Raw genomic sequence first — 19,406 nt, forward strand, 5'->3', positions numbered from 1 at the left:
CCTGTAACTTGGTCTGTAGACTAGGCTAGCCTCAAATGTACAGTGATCCACCTCTCTCTGTCACCACCACTGCCTGGCCAAAGCTAGAATCATTAATAAAAATGATGAGAATCTCAGCCGGTCATAGTGGTGTCCAGCTTTAATCCCAGTATTTCAAAGGCAGAGGCGGGCTCTTACAGGTTCGAGGCCAACCTAGTCTACAAAGTGTGTCCAAGACAGCCAGGAAGCCTGCCCTGACTGCCTCTGCCACCTCCACAGCTGGATACAGAAAAAGACAGAGAGAGTCTTACAGGCAACATTTTCCTGAATTGAGAAAAACTTGAAGCAATTCATCAGGAGACAGGAGGACTGGTGTGCACTGAACTTTTGCTTTTTTCCAAGCATCATTCAAAGGTAAAATTGTTAATTGTTTTTCAAAACACTCAATTATAATAAGAGGACACATGGACATTGGAAACAACGTCTCCCCTCAGAGGACCAAAGGAAGTTCAAAACAATTTCAACAGCCTTCTGTGCATGTCTCGGTAGTCTGTGTAGTAGACTGTGGAAAGATTGGAGAAAACTATAGCAGTGGATCCTACAGAAACAAGTAGAGTCGGGGACCAGGATTGTTTACTACACTGTTTGTATTTTACTGAAGATATAAATATAGATACTACGGAGCCTGACCCTGTCCTTGCTTGCTAAATATAATGACAGTGGCCATGGATCAAGAGCACAAGAAATTAACAATCCTAATCCATACCAAATCAATTTCCTTTAATGAGAATAACCAAAACAGAAACCAAAACAAAACTCTATAACTTGGGAATCAGAGACAATCTCTTGGTTTTAGTTCAATAAGCAGGTGAATACTATGTATAGCTCTAATATTTACAGATGTGCTGCCTTTCTCTGATTTCTGAATGTACCATGCACAGGCAGGGATTGATATAGGTAGATATGCCAACAACAACAACAACAACCCCAAAACTTCTCTTACCTTATAGATTGTCCTGGAATATATCTTTGGTGAAGGTATTCCATGGCCACTATGTGCTTCCTGCCTGGCATAGGCACAGATAGAACCAGATGCTACTGAACACCTTCCAAATGAGTAACTCAAGACATGTTTGAAGTATCTGTTGATAACACTGAACAAAAAAGGATAGCAGCTCTCATTGTGATTCTTTAGACCGTCCCAAGACCAGAGTTTTTGAGCCAGCACTCAGAAGGCAGAGGCAAGCTTATCTCTGAATTCAAGTTGAGCCTGGTCTACAATGTCAGTTCAAGGACAACTACTTAAAAATCAGTAAAACAAACAAACAAGGGAAAACAAACAAAAGGTCACAACTCGAGGAATGAAATCTAAAGCAGGTGTTCTGCCACCGCTTCTGCAATTTCGCCTTCATGCATTTTTAATGAGTAAATGTGGTTCTGAGCAGGATGGGCATTTGTCAAATATCAGTAAAAATTTTAAAAAAAGAACCTTTGACTGAATCCCAGCTGTGAGCATACCAGTGACACAGCTCCACTTCTTCCACTTGCCTCCCTCTGGTCTTTTAGAGAAATCTACAGAAACGGTATTGATGTACAGCCATATAGTTATTTCTGGAGTCAGACAGGGTTACAGGGATGTTCTTTGGGGGTAGTTAGTTTTGTTGGTTGGTTTGTTTCATTTCCTAAAAATAGATGTTGTAACCATGGAAGAATGTTTGTTATGGCAGGTGGAGTAAGAGAGACTACAGAAAGATTAAAGTATAGAGGAAGAAGCTGGAGAGATATCAGAGCAGTTCTAATCACTTGATGCTCTTCAAGAGGATCTGGATTTGACTCCCAGTACACCCGCCGGGACAGACAAAGCTGTCTTCTGGACTCAGTCCACACCTGACCACTTCATGATTCACCCACCCAATCGACAGGCAAAGCACTCAGAGACTAGAAAACTGGAGCAACAAAAAATGTCAGAATCACACAGCCAAACAGAATTACCTGCAACCAGGTGCTACAGATATTTTCTCATTTACATAGAAAGAATTGACTCATGGGAAATAATAAGCAAAGTTGTTCACCACAACCACAAAATGACTCTTCACAGCTGGGCATACTGACTGAAAATTGACTTCAATACTTAGAGTAAAAACATAGGCAGATCCCTGTAAGCTCAAGATCACCTTGGTCCACACAGCAGGTTCATGACATTCATGTCTGGTAGAGTACACTGACATGCTGTTTCCCTTTTTCTCTTTTAAAGATTTTTAAAGAGGAATGTGGCACACATGAGACAGTCATCCGGTCCCAACAGAAGGGAGAGCCACAGGTCGTCCCACCAGAGCTCCTCCCCAGAAGACAGATATGCAGAACAAGAATGTTCTTCCCGGGACAGCGACACCTCTGCTCACAGTCGGTCAGAGTATGAGCATTCTAGAAGAGGATACTCTTATGATAACACCATGGATACTCTTATGATAACACTGTGGAATCACGACATAGGGACAGAGAGAAATGCAGGAAAAGAGACAGAGATACAGATATCAGAAACGGTCCTTTAAATCCCCATCTCCTGAAAGAAGTAGCCCAGACTGAGGAGTAACCCCGAGTTCGACTCAGGAAGAACCGGCACCGAAGAAGAAGAGGATGGATGAGCTGGATCCAATGCTCACACACACTGGGGAGCATATATTCCTCTCTCAAAGCTCAGGACAATGCAGGAAGTGATTACAGATAGAAACAGCTTAGCATACCAGAGGATGAGCTGGAAGGCTCTATATCTAGGTTGGGTATTGGGTTACACTCTGACTGTAAGGGCATCTTGTTACTGATCATTACTAAATATATAAGCCTTTGGAAAATCTAAGCATTTGAGTCTCATTTGTACTGAGCTCATGTGGTTGGTGGGATGGTCTGGGCAATGCCCAGCCTTGAAGAGACATCGTTGAAGATTGGCAAAACAGTGTCCCATGCTGGTGTCTCTTGGGTGGCAGGGCTGGTGTCTCTAGCTGGCCATTTCTAGCTGAGGCCTGCATGTGTCCTCTGGCCACGTGGCTGAGCTGGGCAGAACTGCTGCAGCTTAGACAGTTGGCTTCATCGGCGGCCGTTTTTAAAAAATATTTACTACAACAAAGTAGTAAAGATTTCTGAATTGATTTCTGAAGAAATCAATCAATGATCTCATCAACAAGGGCAACATCTCCAACATCAGTATTATTATCCAAGAGCTCCTTCAAGAGAACATCGTCAGAGGGAGAGGACTGCTGTCCACATCTGTTCTGCAAGCACAGAGTGCTTCTTCAATCTTCACTCACGTTTATGTGGCTTTGGTGGCGATCATCAACTCAGAATTCCCAAGGACTGGAGAGTTAGTCCTCAAGAGATTAATTCTGAATTTTTGGAAAGGATATGGAAGGAACATTAAGCAACTTTGCATGACTGCTTCCAAACATGTGGCATATTTTATTAACCAAAATGTGGCACATGAGGTTCTGTGCCTGGAGATGCTCACTTTGCTCCTAAAGAGAACAACAGGAGACAGTGTGGAATTAGCTATCTGCTTCCTCAAGGAGTATGGTCTCAAATTAACTCAAGTGTCACCAAGGGGAATCAACACCATCTTTGACTGCCTGAGAAACACTCTACACATGTCTGAGATGGACAAAAGAGTCCAGTACATGATTGATGTTGTGGATAGTATGGCTGGAAACACAGAAAGTTCCTCCAGGTGGGAAGTTAGGTGTGGTGGCTGCGGCTCATTAAAGCCTTCTCCACAGTTCCTCACTGTGGCCCCAATGACACGAGAAAGTCCATGAGTTTCATAGGCTTTAATGGCATGACAGGTGATGGTTGAGTCTGGATGTGCACCCCACCCCCACCCCCCTGTAAAAGCCAGGGTGAGCTGGCTTAAATAGGAAAGGGAATAGAGGAGGAACTGGAGAGGAATAACTTGAGCTGTGCCCCCTGGCCTTTAGGTAACTCATGAATATGAAAATCTCGAGGTGGAGGCCTGTTACTCACACCCTCTACCTGTAGCCTTAGATTGTGATGCAAAACCTCTCTGGGAGGAGTTACTGAGCCAAACTTGTCTGCAAGGTGCAGGTTAATGGGGATGTGGGCCGCATGAAGAAGTCTGGAGTACAAGGGTGTGGGAAGATACATGTCATCTCTCACAGACCATGTCCCTCACAGCCATGTCCCTCACAGGCCATGTCCCTCACAGTCTCACAGGCCATGTCTCTCACAGACCATGTCTCTCACAGGCCATGTCTCTCACAGGCCATGTCCATCACAGGCCATGTCTCTCACAGTCCATGACTCTCACAGGCCATGGCCCTCACAGGCCATGTCCCTCACAGGCCATGTCTCTCACAGGCCATGTCTCTCACAGTCCATGGCCCTCACAGGCCATGTCCCTCACAGGCCATGTTCCTCACAGTCTCACAGGCCATGTCCCTCACAGGCCAAATCCCTCACAGACCATGTCCCTCACAGGCCACGTCCCTCACAGGCCATGTGTCTCACAAGCCATGGCCCTCACAGGCCATGTCCCTCACATCCCATGTCCCTCATAGGCCATGTCTCTCTAAGACAATGTCTCTCACAGGCTATGTCCCTCACAGTCTCACAGGCCATGTTCCTCACATCCCATGTCCCTCATAGGCCATGTCTCTCTAAGACAATGTCTCTCACAGGCTATGTCCCTCACAGTCTCACAGGCCATATGCCTCATAGGCAATGTCCCTCACAGGCAATGTCTCTCACAGGCCATGTCTCTCACAGACCATGTCTCTCACAGGCCATGTCTCATAGACCATGTCTCTCACTGGCCATGTCCCTCACACGTCATGTCCCTCACAGGCGATGTCCCCCACAGACCATGTCTCTCACAGGCCATGACTCACAGACCTTGTCCCTCATAGGGCATGTCCCTCACAGGCCATGACACTCACAGACCATGTCTCTCACAGGCCATGTCCCTCACAGACCATGTCCTCACAGGCCATGTCCCTCATAGGCCATGACACTCACAGGCCATGTCCCTCACAGACCATATACCTCACAGTCTCACAGGCCATATCCCTCACAGGCCATGTCCCTCACAGGCAATGTCTCTCACAGGCCATGTCTCTCACAGACCATGTCCCTCACAGGCCATGTCTCATAGATCATGTCTCCCACAGGCCATGTCCCTCACAGGCCATGTCCCTCATAGGCCATGACCCTCACAGGCCATGTCTCTCACAGGCCATATTCCTCACAGTCTCACAGGCCATATCCCTCACAGGCCATGTCCCTCACAGGCAATGTCTCTCACAGGCCATGTCTCTCACAGACCATGTCTCTCACAGATCATGTCCGTCACAGGCCATGTCTCATAGACCATGTCTCTCACAGGCCATGTCCCTCACAGGCGATGTTCCCCACAGACCATGTCTCTCACAGGCCATGTCTCTCACAGATCATGTCCCTCAGAGGCCATGTCTCTCACAGGCCATGTCCCTCACAGACCATGTCCATCACAGGCCATTTCCCTCACAGTCTCACAGGCCATGTCCCTCACAGGCCATGTCTCTCACAGACCATGTCCCTCACAGGCCATGTCCCTCACAGGCCATGTCCCTCACAGTCTCACAGGCCATGTCCACTCACACACCATGTCCCTCACAGGCCATGTCCCTCATAGGCCATGTCCCTCACAGTCCATGTCCCTCACAGGCCATGTCCCTCACAGATCATGTCCATCACAGGCCATGTCCCTCACAGACCATGTCTCTCAGAGGCCATGTGTCTCACAGGTCATGTCCCTCACAGACCATGTCCCTCACAGTCTCACAGGCCATGTCTCTCACAGACCATGTCCCTCACAGACCATGTCCATCACAGGCCATGTCTCTCACAGGCCATGTCCCTCACAGGCCATGTCCCTCACAGACCATGTCTCTCATAAATCATGTCTCTCACAGATCATGTCTCTCACAGACCATGTCCCTCACAGGCCATGTCCCTCACAGGCCATGTCCCTCACAGTCTCACAGGCCATGTCCACTCACACACCATGTCCCTCACAGGCCATGTCCCTCATAGGCCATGTCCCTCACAGTCCATGTCCCTCACAGGCCATGTCCCTCACAGATCATGTCCATCACAGGCCATGTCCCTCACAGACCATGTCTCTCAGAGGCCATGTGTCTCACAGGTCATGTCCCTCACAGACCATGTCCCTCACAGTCTCACAGGCCATGTCTCTCACAGACCATGTCCCTCACAGACCATGTCCATCACAGGCCATGTCTCTCACAGGCCATGTCCCTCACAGGCCATGTCCCTCACAGACCATGTCTCTCATAAATCATGTCTCTCACAGATCATGTCTCTCACAGACCATGTCCCTCACAGGCCATGTCTCATAGACCATGTCTCCAACAGGCCATGTCCCTCACAGGCCATGTCCCTCATAGGCCATGACCCTCACAGGCCATGTCTCTCACAGGCCATATTCCTCACAGTCTCACAGGCCATATCCCTCACAGGCCATGTCCCTCACAGGCAATGTCTCTCACAGGCCATGTCTCTCACAGACCATGTCTGTCACAGGCCATGACTCATAGACCATGTCTCTCACAGGCCATGTCCCTCACAGGCGATGTCCCCCACAGACCATGTCTCTCACAGGCCATGTCTCTAACAGATCATGTCCCTCAGAGGCCATGTCTCTCACAGGCCATGTCCCTCACAGACCATGTCCATCACACGCCATTTCCCTCACAGTCTCACAGGCCATGTCCCTCACAGGCCATGTCTCTCACAGACCATGTCCCTCACAGGCCATGTCCCTCACAGTCTCACAGGCCATGTCCCCTCACACACCATGTCCCTCACAGGCCATGTCCCTCATAGGCCATGTCCCTCACAGTCCATGTCCCTCACAGGCCATGTCCTTCACAGATCATGTCCATCAAAGGCCATGTCCCTCACAGACCATGTCTCTCAGAGGCCATGTGTCTCACAGGTCATGTCCCTCACAGACCATGTCCCTCACAGTCTCACAGGCCATGTCCCTCACAGACCATGTCCATCACAGGCCATGTCTCTCACAGGCCATGTCCCTCACAGGCCATGTCCCTCACAGGCCATGTCCCTCACAGACCATGTCTCTCATAAATCATGTCTCTCACAGATCATGTCTCTCACAGACCATGTCCCTCACAGGCCATGTCCATCACAGGCCATATCTCTCACAGTCTCACAGGCCATGTCCCTCACAGGCCATGTCTCTCACAGGCCATGTCTCTCACAGACCATGTCTCTCACAGGCCATGTCCTTCACACCTGTTGGGACTCAGGCTATCTCACACCCAGTGCTGTTCTTGGGAGACCAAACCGTCTCTTCACAGCCCTACATGAAGTGATGTTTCTGTGTGGAAGGTTGGATTCAAGGACCACCCTGTTATTCAGGGAGGACTTGATTCAGTGGAAGAGGATGATTAGTTTACACATATGCTCCCCCTGGAGGATGACTACAATCCTGAAGATGCCCTTAATGTTTTCAAGATGGATCCTCATTTTATGGAGAATGAAGAGAAGTACAAGGCTATTAAAAAGAAATCCTGGATGAGGCAGTGATTCAATCACAGACAATGAAGCTGAAGTAGTGTAGGGGAGGAGGTGGAGGAGGTGATTGCTGTGCCCAATGAAGGACCCATGCACAGTGTGACTGCTGTGCCCAAGGAAGGACCCATGCACAGTGTGACTGCTGTGCCCAATGAAGGACACACACACAGTGTGACAACTGTGCCCAATGAAGGACCTGCGCACAGTGTGACTGCTGTGCCCAAGGAAGGACCCATGCACAGTGTGACTGATGTGCCCAACGAAAGGCCCACGCACAGTGTGCCAGCTTGTCAGCAGGGCATTTTCACTTACTGAAAACAGAAGACACAAAATCATGGGAAAGCACCAGGAGCCGCAGGACACCATCCATCACTTAGAGACGAACAAGCTGAGAAATGTGGCTGAGACGCTCGCTCACCTCTTACACACACACTCAGTTCCGTGGACTCATCTCGGACGTGTGAAGCCGAGTGAAGAGACCACGAGGTCGTCCAGCAGGACTTTTGTCATGATCTTCTTCCAGGAACTGTGTGACTACACGAGTCTTCCTGATCTGAACACAAGGCTAAAGGAGGAAACTCTTCCACCATTCTGTGAAGGACTGTGACCCCGTGACCCTGAGACAACACCCAGTTTGCAGTTAACTTCTTCACAGCCATAGGCCTCAGGGATTTGACGCTAGAACTTCCAGAACATCTGAAAAATGTTCATTCATCTGTCTGCCGGAAACAAGAGCTGAGCAAAAGAAGCCTTGACATCTTCATCTTCCTCATTTTATTCTTCTTCACCTTCCTCTCCTTCCTCCTCCTCCTTCCTCTTCTTCCTCCTCCCCCTCCTCCTTCCTCTGCTTCCTCCTCCCCCTCCTCCTTGTCCTCCCCCTCCCTCCTCCTTCTTCTCCTCCTCCCCCCTCCTCCTCCACCTCCTTTTTCTCCACCTTCTCCCCCTCGTCCCCTTACTCCTCCACCTCTCCTTCCTCCTTCTCACCTTCCTTCCTCCCCCTCCTTCATCCTATTCCTTCCTCTTCGTTCTCCTCCCCCTGCCCTTTCTCCTTCCCCTCCTCCTCCACCTCCTCTTTCTCCTCCTCCTTCCACCTACTTCTCCCCCTACTCCTCCACCTCCCCTTCCTCCTTCTCCCCTTTCTCCCCTTCCTCCTTCTCCCCCTCCTCCTCTTCCTCCTCTTCCCCCTCCTCCCCCTCCTCCTCCTTGAACTCCTTCTCCTCCAGCAGTCAGGACTCTGTCTCAGCTAAAAGTACAAAAAAGAAGAGACAAGGGAAGGCCAGAGGTGAAGAAGCAGATAAGTTAGCCAGGGGCCACCAGGCAGGAGACAGGAGGTGAAATGGAGCCAGGGGCCACCAGGCAGGAGACAGGAGGTGAAATGGAGCCAGGGGCCACCAGGCAGGTGGCAGGAGGTGAAATGGAGCCAGGGGCCACCAGGCAGGAGACAGGAGGTGAAATGCAGGCAGGGAGGACAAGGTACCAGGAAGGAAGGACTGACAGAGCTTGGTCTGAAAGATACAGAGCTCAGAAATCACCAGATGCAGACTGGCAAGATCCCCTAGCGAAGCACATGGAGGACAGATGCCATGAGAATAGTGACAGTGGAGCTGGCAATGGCCTCTCGACAAGGCTCGCACAGAGAGCCACAAGAAAAGAATGGGGAGCCAAATAAGACGGAGACATTCTACTTTTTGGTCAGGCTATATGACAAAATAACATGTGTGGAGAAAGTTAATACTTATTTTTGTGTCACTAAATGACCCATGGATGTATACTGAAGATACCACATGCTTTCTAAGGTGCAGCAATATGAAACTTAACAATTTCTTCTAGGACATGGAGCTATTGCCGATCCAGTTCAGGTACAAAGGGGCATTTGCTGTTCAGAATGTAACCTCAGTGGCTTCAGTCCATGTCACTTTTTAAATATACTACATGAATGATGGCAAGAAAGTTCAAATTGGCCCTGACTGAATATGAGCTTTATATATTGGAAAATCAAGTGAATTAGAAATATTCATGATATTCTAGTCAAAAGACCCTGAAACTATAGAAGTGGTATCATTTATTTCTTCTTCATTGCATTAGATACAGTTGACTGAATAAATTTGAGAATAGGCCTTAAAATGTTCGTCACATGAGGTTGTTCATAGCACTGTAGATGCATGGATTTCACTGCAAAATTCTTTCAATATCTTACTGGACAGCAGCACTGAGGCATTAAACAACTCCTTGTCAATAATTGAAACTGCCCTTTTCACCAAGATACACGTGGGCCCAATAAGTTTCTTCTATCACCCCATCTCCCACATTGCAGGTTGAACCCAGGGTCTCATTGACTCTGAGAAAAACACTCTGCCAATGACTCACCTGCACACCTTCAATATTTTTTCTTTACATTTTTCCATCAGTAACAAGTATTTTCGAGCTCTGACCAAAAGCCCCTTTTCCCCAAGAGATCATTAACACTTTCTCCAAATACATGCTCAGTGTCTGTAATACTTATTTTAGGCTCTAGGATGTGAATGTGAAATTGATAATCATTCCTATCCTCCTTGCAGCACAGAGAAATTGAAGTTTAAGAAAGGCAGTCGATCTGGCTAGGATCACACAGTGAATTATCAGGGGAAGAAAGACCATAACTTACAACTTAGAGCGCTGTTGGCAACATTATCTGGATGTTAAAATGGCTATTATTGATTTAAAATAGACAACCTTTAGGTAACCTAATGTTTTAGTGGCAAAGTACAATATATACATATATATATGTATATATGTATATATATATATATATATATATATATGTATATATGTGTGTGTGTATACATATACAGAGATATATACGTATATATGTATACATATATAAGTGTGTATATCTATGTATATGTACACATATATGTATATGTATACGTATACATATATACATATATATGTGTACATGTGTATATATATATATATATATATGTATGTATGAAGACCTGGACTACTTTATAAGGGCAAAATATCCCATAGATCATGTATCTCCTCCAACTTATCCAAATAAAGGTTAATGAAAGAAATACTGTATTTTTTTAAAATAAGAAAGTAACGGGAAGTGTCTCTATTTTACTAAATAGGATAAAATATATTTCCAGAAGTAAACTTCCGAGTATTTGAAGGGTTAAACTTAATCAGTTTAAGATATAAACTGGATTACTTTTCTTTATCACTACTAGTATCATATATATGTAATTATATTTATAATTCATTCATTTTATCACTACTGGTGGCAAGTATATGTAATTGTATGTATAATTCATTCATTTTTACCACTACTGGTTTCATGTATATATAATCGTATGTATAATTCATTCTCTCTCTCTTATTATTTATTTATTTTTTTTTTTTGTTTTTTTTGAGACAGGGTTTCTCTGTGTAGCCCTGGCTGTCCTGGAACTCACTCTGTAGACCAGGCTGGCCTCAAACTCAGAAATCTGCCTGACTCTTGCTCCCAAGTGCTGGGATTAAAGGCATGTGTCATCAATTACTGATCATTATTGGTTATCAATTAGTATTGATAATTATTGATTACCATTTATTGATTATTGATTGGCATTGATTATTGTTATTCCAGCACCATCATCCCATGCCTCTGCCTCCCAAGTGCTGGGATTAAAAGCATGCGCCATCAATTATTGATCATTATTGGTTATCAATTAGTATTGATGATTATTGAGTACCATTTATTGTTTGTTGATTGTTGATTATTGATTTGCATTGATTATTGATCATTATTCCATCACCGTGATCCCCCTGCCTCTGCCTCCCAAGTGCTGGGATTAAAGGTGTGAGCCACCACTGCCCGGCTCAATTCATTCATTTTTATCACTACTGGTGTCATGTATATGTAATTATATGCACAATTTATTCAGTTTTTCTGTTTAGAGGCTACACACATGACCTCCCTGCCTCGAGTTTCTAAGTATTACAGGTGTGTGTCACCACCACACCTTGTGTGTCTGTGCTTGGAGAAATTATGTTGACATTCATTACACTCAATCAGAAGTACAGAAAGAGTCACAATTTTTATTTGGGCTGCGACTCCACGGGCTGCGGCATTTGTATCATTTTCTATTTCAGCCCATGTTTTGTTCACATTTTACTTCAGAAGTCGTTTCATCAGAAGAAACGGAGAGAGAGGAGAGCAACACACACGCTCCTTTCTCACTTGTTAGTGATCTGTGGGAAAGAATGAAAGTTGTGTGTTGTGTGAGTGTGTGTGTGTAGTGTGTGTGTATATGTGTGTGTAGTGTGTGTGTGTGTAGTGTGTGTGTATGTGTGTGTATGTGTGTGTGTATGTGTGTAGTGTGTGTATGTGTGTGTATGTGTGTAGTGTGTGTATGTGTGTATGTATGTTTGTGTATGTGTGTGTATGTGAATATGTGTGTGTGTATGTGCCTGTGTGTCTGTGTGTATGTGAGTATGTGTGTCTGTGTATGTGTGTGTATTTGTGTGTATATGTGAGTGTATGTCTCTGTGTGTCACTGTGTGTGTCTGTGTGTATGTGTGTGGTGTGTGTATGTGTGTAGGTGTGTGTATGTGTGTGTATATATGTATGCGTGTGTATGTGTGTGTGGTGTGTGTGTACTGATTCTTTTAAATGCATTATCTGTTGCTTCTCCATGACTAACTTGAGTGTTAAGATCCCTGCCCTGGGTTACCAGGTAATGAAATGAGCGAGGCGTGGGTAGGGAACATTTCGCCTGTCCATGCAGGGTTTACCTGCCTCCCGTGTGCAGCCTCCTCTGTGTCTTTCCACCCCTGACATGTACCCCCTGCAAACCTCCCTGCCCCCACCCCCAACCTCCCCCCTCCCTGCCCCCACGCCAACCTCCCCCCTCCCTGCCCCCACCCCCAACCTCCCCCTTCCCTGCCCTCACCCCCAACCTTTGCCCTAGACTCAAGGCTAGGGAAATTCCATTGACTTGTTGCCTCCACAGGGGATTCATACGCCCCACAGGTGACAGGCAGCAGAGCCACATTGGCTATGCAGGGAGGGGTAGGGGCAGGGAAGAGGGGAACAGTGGGGGTGGAGGGAGCAGTGTGGCTGCTCAAGGGAAGGCAGCACTGAGTTTGTCTTCTCTTTCTGCACCCCAGCAGCGGGTGGGGAGCCCTGTGGACCCTGTTTTGACATATCCATCATTGGTGAGGTCAGCAGTCACCCAAAGAGAGTCCTGGTCCTACAAAAAAGACAACACATAAGCCAGCTCACCAGATGGGATGCTGCTGCTGCTGGGGACCAGCGGATTCTTTTCGAGTCCTCCCGAAGAGGAGATGCTACCATTCGCTCCTGCAGAGGAACCTTGGGACCAAGAAAAGGAGGTGTGCAGTGGTGGCAGTGAGCAGTAGCAAGGTTAGTGTGGTGGGTGGGACCAGCTGCAAGTCTGCAGCCCAGTGTGGGGAGATCCAGGGTGGGCGGGAGAGGGGGCCAGTTAGAGCCAAGCAGTTCCTGCTGAGATAGAACAAAAGCCTCATTGCTTATCCTCAGCTGTTAGGATACAGGTTTCAACCGCCTAAGCCAGGAGCTTTTTACCCTCTGAAAGAGCCAGAAAGTGTTTATGAGTTTTGAGAAGTTATCAGCAGTTCAGTACAGTCAGACAGCTAGAATGTCCTGAGACCCTCAGACTTTAAAGTCATCACCAGAGTCCTACTATGTGCCTCTACTACTACCCTCTCCAGGCCACGAGGCTCCAGACATAGTAGAGTTATATGTGTTTGTGTGATTTACTCCATGTATAAACACCTTAGGATGCAATCAGTACCATACCGTATAATTCTATCAATCTTACTATTTCCTGACATATAATACTCTATAACACACAATCCTTATTTGTCCTGTGTAAAATTATTGAGAAATAAACCCAGGAGATTATAAAATTACAAGATTACTATACTCCTCTATTAAATTAATGACCACTTATGAGTGAGTATGTACCATGTTTATCATTCTGAGTCTGGAGTATCTTGCTCAGGATGATTGTTTTTCAAGTTCCATCCATTTGCCTGGAACTTTCATGATGTCATTGTTTTTATCAGCTCTTTGTGTAAATGTCACTTATGGTCTTTATACATTCTTCTGTTCAGGGACATCTAGATTGTTTCCAGCTTAAGGCCATAAGAGGGCGCACCATGACTAACCTGGACACTTCAGGGCTTCCAGAATCTACACCAAAACCCAAGGGGCATACAGGGGATGGTTTATGGCCCTGGGCATGTGTGCAGCAGAGGACTGACTTGTCTGAATAAAATAGGAGAGGATGCATTTAACCCTGTAGAAACTTGATGCCCCAGGGAAAATGGAAGCTGGTGGAGGTGAGGTGCTGGTGGGTGGGTGAGTGGGAGAAAAACCTCTCATAGGCAGCAGAGAGGAAGATGGGGAGAAAACCTCAGGGAAGAGGGACCAGAAGGGGAGACAACTTTGGAATGTAAAAAAAAAAATTTAAAAATTACTTAAAAAAGGAAAAAAGAAACATTATTGAAAACATATACATCTACATTGAATTTGAAAAAGAGCAGATGGTTTCCCGGACTAGAAAGTGGCATTAATTCACTACTCTTTGATCTGGCCGATATGTGCAATGTTAGCTGCTATGATCTGTAACATGACACACACACACACACAGCTACAGCCAATGGCCTGTGTCTCAATCATCTGACCTGACTTAACACTGAAAGTGCATTGGACATATATGCAAAGTTGGAAATTCAATATTCCTTGGATTATGCTAAAGTTCCCAAATTATATACCTATCAATCAAGTTTGTCTTCATTTACCTGACATGAATAAATACATGCTGGCAAGTTAGAAAATTATTACCCTGTCACCATCAGGTCTTTGTTTTTTGTAATGGTGACTCCAGGGTTACTGATTGGAAGCAATGTTATTAAAACCATCATCTCAACAAAAGTAATTTATTCAAAAAGTGGTTCACTTGCCTCCCTGTCCAGTTTAAGGAGAAAAAAACAACCATGTCATTAATCAAATATTAGGTTAAATGTAAGCTGAATACTTCACGGAATCTATCATGGAGCCTATGGTGGGTCCCAACATAAATTTCATTGTGTGGAAAGAAACTATTGTATATCAAGTACATTGACATAAAATGGACCTTTTCACTTCCAGAAGTGATAGCCATATTCCATTTCATGATGTTGGTACTTTATTCTGTAATAAGGACTAACATTTATTACCCTCTGGTTGATGAGTGTAAGCCCATTTATATTGGCAAAGAATGTCTAAAATATTTTAACATAGCTGACATACTAGAAAAAGGCTTTGAAACCATCTATATGAAGATAATAGAGGCCCTTAAAGTGAAAATGACTAAATCACTCAAAGAAATACAGGAAAACACAAACAATTGGAAGAAATCAATAAATACCTCAAAGACAGCCAGGAAAACATCAACATAAAAGTGGAGAAAACCAACCAATCTTACAAATAAAGCCAAAAAAAAAAAAAAACAAAAACAAAAACAAACCAAGAGTAGAAGGAAACAAAACTGTTTAATAGCTAAAAGTGGAAATAGAAACAATAACGAAAACAAAAAATGAGGGAAGATGGAAACAAAAGCTTAGGGCTGCAAATAGGAACTACAGAGGAAAGATTCACAAACAGAATACAGAGTTGGAAGACAAATCTCATGCCTTGAAGATATAATAGAAGGGATGGAAATATCACACAAAGAAAATGTTAAATATAAATCTTCCTGACATGAAATATCTAGAATATGCAGGACATTATGAAAGGATAAAACATAAGGATACTAGGGCTAGAGGAAGAATATTAGATCAAATTCTCAGAAAATATTGATGACAAAATTTTAGAAGAAAAATTTCCTAATGTAAGGAGGGAAGTGCCTATCACAGTAAAAGAATCATCAAAACACCAAACAGAATAGCCCTAAAATGAAGTCTCTTTCTTTTTAAAATTATCAAAATATCCAGTACAAGGAAAGAATACTAAAAGCTGCAGAGGTCAAAAGCCAAGAAACATATAAATGAAGATCTGTTAAAATTGCAGATGACATCTCACTGGAGTTTGTAAATGTCAGCAGGGCTTGGACATATATGCTGCACAAACTACAGATACCAAGATTATTATATGTAGAAAAAAGTGTAATCGCTATTAATGGAAAAAATAAGATAGTCCATGTTAAAGTCAAATTTAAACAATATCTATCTACACATACAAACTTACACAAAGTTATATACAAAGAATCCAACCCAAGGAAGTTAACAATATACATGAAAACACAGGTAGTAAATAATCTTGTATTATCTTCAAAAGAAAGGAAAGCACACAAATACCCAACACCACCAGCAGCAGCAACAACAACAAAATACAAGGAGTTAACAATCACTGTTCATTGACTCTCTCAGTATCAATGACCACAATTCACCAATAAAACGACAAAGGGTAACAGAATTGATGCTAATAAATATCTAACTTCAATTGCATAGAAGAAATATAGGTCAACATCAAGAATAGGCATTAATTCAAGGTAAATGAATGTAAAAAGATACTCCAAGCAGATGGACCAAAGGAGCAAGCTGGTGTGGTCATTTTAAAATACAGCAAAATAAATTTTAAACAAAGTTAATCAAAAGAATTGGAGAAAAACACTACAAATTTCTTAAAGGAAAAAATCACCAAAAATTACATTTTAAGTGTTAACATCTGTGCCTTAAACTAATAATTGACGCTTGTCAAATTTTTGTTCTACATAATGAATAACCTTGAGTAACTCAATGTGTGTTGGGTAAGATCATACAAATTATTTGTAGTCACAGAGTACTTTTGTGCACTGACAACTACAGAGACAAGGTCCTGTTCTGTGAAAGAGGAAAGGAAGAGAGAGTCTCAGACGTTAAAGATGAATAGGACAAAATGGATACATTGGTCAAAACAATGTGAAATCAAAAAGTTTCCTGGCAATAAACAACCAGGAATTCTGCAACATATGAAAAGGGAAAAACTACAAATGACTGGAATAGAGGAAGAAGAATATCAGCCCAAAGCTCTAGAAAATATTTTCAATGAAACAGTAAAGGAAAATTTTCCTAAACCAAAGAAGATGCCTGTTAATGTACAAAAAGCATCCAAAACACCCAATATACTGGGAGAAAAAAGTCCCTTTACCACATAATAATCAAACACTAAACGTAAAAAGTAAAGCAACATAAAAAACTGCAACAGAAAAAAAATTAACAAGAACAAAACAAAAAGAAGTAATGTATGAAAGCAGATCTATGAGGTTTATGCCTGTCTTTCTAATGTATTGTATAAAAGACAAAATGGTTTGGACATACGTGCTGCAGAGTCAGAGAAACCACCCGTGTTTCTACAAGAAAGCAACTGGTCCAAATGTCTTGGGCAGATTCAGAATCAGCCATGATAGTGAGGTTACTCTGAGGTCACCTCCTGATCTAACAAGTGAGGGGCATCACCAGGGACCTCACAGGTGGTCACATCTGGCTGATGCTTCCCATGCAGCCCCAGAGAGGACCCAGCACCCCAGCTCCCACTGCTCAGCCGCCTGCCCCAACCATTGTGGGCAGTGACCCTGTGCTCACTATGACTCAATTTCAGAGGTTCCCAGAAGTCTCCACACAGCAACCACAGCAGAGCTGAGAGCAGGTAACAGATGACCATTCAAGCCTGCACAGGCACAGCGAACTTGCAGAATGATACCCGGAAGATCCCACCTCCTTGTCTGATTGGCTGATCTGCCTGAGAGCCTTGATTGGCCAGTGAGTCTTACCACTCCTCAAGGTTAAAGTGTGCTTCCAGACCATGGTCAGACCTTTTCCAGAGCTCAGGAGGGGTTTGCACTCCATTAGCATTTGTTTCTGTCTTCAAAGAGGAATCTTACCCCACCCACCCCTGGGGGAGAACCCAGGATTCCAGCTCTGGCTGCTCAGCTGCCTGCTCCTCCCCTCTGAGAGCTATGATCCTGTACCTACCAGGACCTGACTCCAGAACTTACCGGGAATTCCAAACAAGGTGGCCCTAATGTCAGTGAAGGAATGGGCTTGCTATCAAGTTGAGAGGAAGCAGCTAAAGAGCGAATGCCTTCTGTTGTAGTAATTATTTCAATTATTTCAAAGCAGCCACTGGTTAAGCCAACTGGCTAAGCTGCAGCGTCTCTGTCCAGCTCAGCCACCATATTGCATGGCCAGCCAGAATCCAGCAGCCAGAAACACCAGCCCTGCCCCCCACTGGACACCAGCATGGGAGATGGCTCTGCCAATCTTCCACTCTGTCTCTTCAAGGCTGGGCATTGCCCAGATCATCCCACCAACAACTTGGGCTCAGTACAAATGAGACTCTAATGCTTAGATTATCCAAAGGCTTATATATTTAGTAATGATCAATAACAAGATACCCTTACAATCAGAGGTGTAACCCAGTATCCAACATAGATATACCAACTACCTTTGACTGCTACAGACAAGTGAACATCAGCCTCTGTGTTCCACTCTCAGTCTCCGTCTCAACCTTAGTTTTTTTCCGTTCCTTTTCCTCCTCCCTTTACTCCTCCCCTTCCTCTCCTTCCTCCTCCCACCTCAGCTCCTCCCACAACCTTCTCCTTCCATGTCATTATATAGGCTTGCAGTACAAGTCATAGATCAGATTAGAGCTGGGTCTTTTCAGCTCAAACATCTGAATTAAAGCTGTGTCTTCCACTCTCAAGATTCAGATTAAAGTCACTTTGGGGGTTTTAATGTAATAGAGTTAATAGTCAAAACAGCAATCTTAACTCTACCCCATGTCAACTTCACACAAAACCATATCTTCTTTGTCATGGTTAATTTCCAATTGAAAAAAAAAAAACATGTCATAATAAAGCCTAAATGTTACTATTCCAGCCAAAAGGAAAACCATTATATATTGTACCAGGTTATAATTATGCCTAAAATGATTGAGCTACCCCTTATACGAGGACAGATTCATAAAAATGTACACAGTTGACTTCTCACAGAATGGATCACCCTAAATACTTGGTTACTGAGTGTATACTCAGCTGAATTTACCTTTTAATCAGCATTTACATGGGACATAACTATCTTTTCATTCTTTGACCATTTTGAGAGATCTATCCACATACTTCTTCCTTTTATGTCTTTCTCAACAATACTCTAATTGTTCTGTCTCCAAGTCTCTGACAGTTAAGCCGTCCCACTGTTTATAGCTGATGATTCAATGAATAATCACACATTTCCAAACAAATGCATGAGCATGACTACTGCATGAAGCTCTGAACTGTGGTGATTTTCCTTTACTGGTGTCTTTCAGGATTGTCCCAGAAACATGTTTTCATGCTGCAGTTGTTCACTTCTTGATGGGGTCTGCATAACAGGCAGAACCCTTAGTAAAGCAGGGCCTAGTTATTTCTTTCTTAGTCACTTGATGATAGGACCTGTACCAGGAAGTCCTAGGTACATGTATAATACCAGGGGCATTTTACAGGAATAATAACTAGGCTTCTAGGAAAGTCAGGTACCTAGCATTAGTTTTCAAGTTGCCCCTCCCCAGCAAAACCCAAGCCTAGCTTCACTCTCTAGGCTAATCCCAAAGGAGGCTAGAGATTTCAAGTTACACCTTCAACAATACCAGGGTCTCCAATTTATTCCCCCAACAAACCTGCATCTAGGGTTACAAGACCATGCCTAACCACCACTAATGAAAAGGGGAGGTGAAGTTAAGTTTATGATGTGACTCCCAGCACCAGCCAATTATGGTAAAGGCCACAGCAGCTTTTCAATTAGATGCTTTCACACAT

At 44.3% G+C, this 19,406-nt stretch overlaps 2 pseudogenes; both read left to right on the forward strand.

The window, feature by feature from the left end:
• The first annotated feature begins 443 nt into the window (after positions 1–443).
• Positions 444–7,596, forward strand: LOC143433988 (pre-mRNA-splicing factor CWC22 homolog; annotated as a pseudogene).
• Positions 7,597–7,841: 245 nt separating this feature from the next.
• The window catches only part of LOC117695986 (pre-mRNA-splicing factor CWC22 homolog), an 81,511-nt pseudogene continuing 69,946 nt past the window's right edge, over positions 7,842–19,406 (forward strand).

This window comes from Arvicanthis niloticus (assembly GCF_011762505.2).
Source record: "Arvicanthis niloticus isolate mArvNil1 chromosome Y unlocalized genomic scaffold, mArvNil1.pat.X SUPER_Y_unloc_2, whole genome shotgun sequence".
NCBI lineage: Eukaryota > Metazoa > Chordata > Mammalia > Rodentia > Muridae > Arvicanthis > Arvicanthis niloticus.